The sequence below is a fragment of the Geospiza fortis genome, unplaced genomic scaffold (assembly GCF_000277835.1).
Source record: "Geospiza fortis unplaced genomic scaffold, GeoFor_1.0 scaffold95, whole genome shotgun sequence".
In the NCBI taxonomy this organism is placed as follows: Eukaryota; Metazoa; Chordata; class Aves; order Passeriformes; family Thraupidae; genus Geospiza; species Geospiza fortis.
In genome coordinates this window covers 3,479,269-3,479,568 of record NW_005054333.1, presented here as the reverse complement: position 1 = coordinate 3,479,568, position 300 = coordinate 3,479,269, and the positions used below count along the sequence as shown (strand labels likewise).

The 300-nt window shown below is 39.7% G+C and overlaps 1 protein-coding gene across 1 annotated transcript in view; it reads right to left on the bottom strand.

Moving 5' to 3' along the window:
* SKAP2 (src kinase associated phosphoprotein 2) overlaps positions 1-300 on the bottom strand; it is a 190,542-nt gene that overhangs the window by 189,644 nt on the left and 598 nt on the right. The gene's annotated exons all lie outside the window — the stretch shown is intronic.

The window sequence follows — 300 nt, the reverse complement described above, 5'->3', positions numbered from 1 at the left end:
GCTCGTATTAGTGAAATGTGTAATCCTTTCGAAGTTACATGGCAAAGAGGACTCCTTGTACAATCAAAATCAGCATAGTTTGCTCCCAAATGCCTAGGCACAAGAGAAGACTTTTTTTTTCCCTAGAGTGCCCGTTGATTTCATTGGTCTTTCCGAGCTTGAAACAGGAGAAACTGTGACCTGTAATATTTTATGACACATCAACCATAAAAGAATAATGTTAACAATGAGAGTTGGCCAAGTAGTGTGCCTAAGGGAGAAAAGGAATGTTTGTGTTGGAAAAGGAGAAAGGCAAAAGGG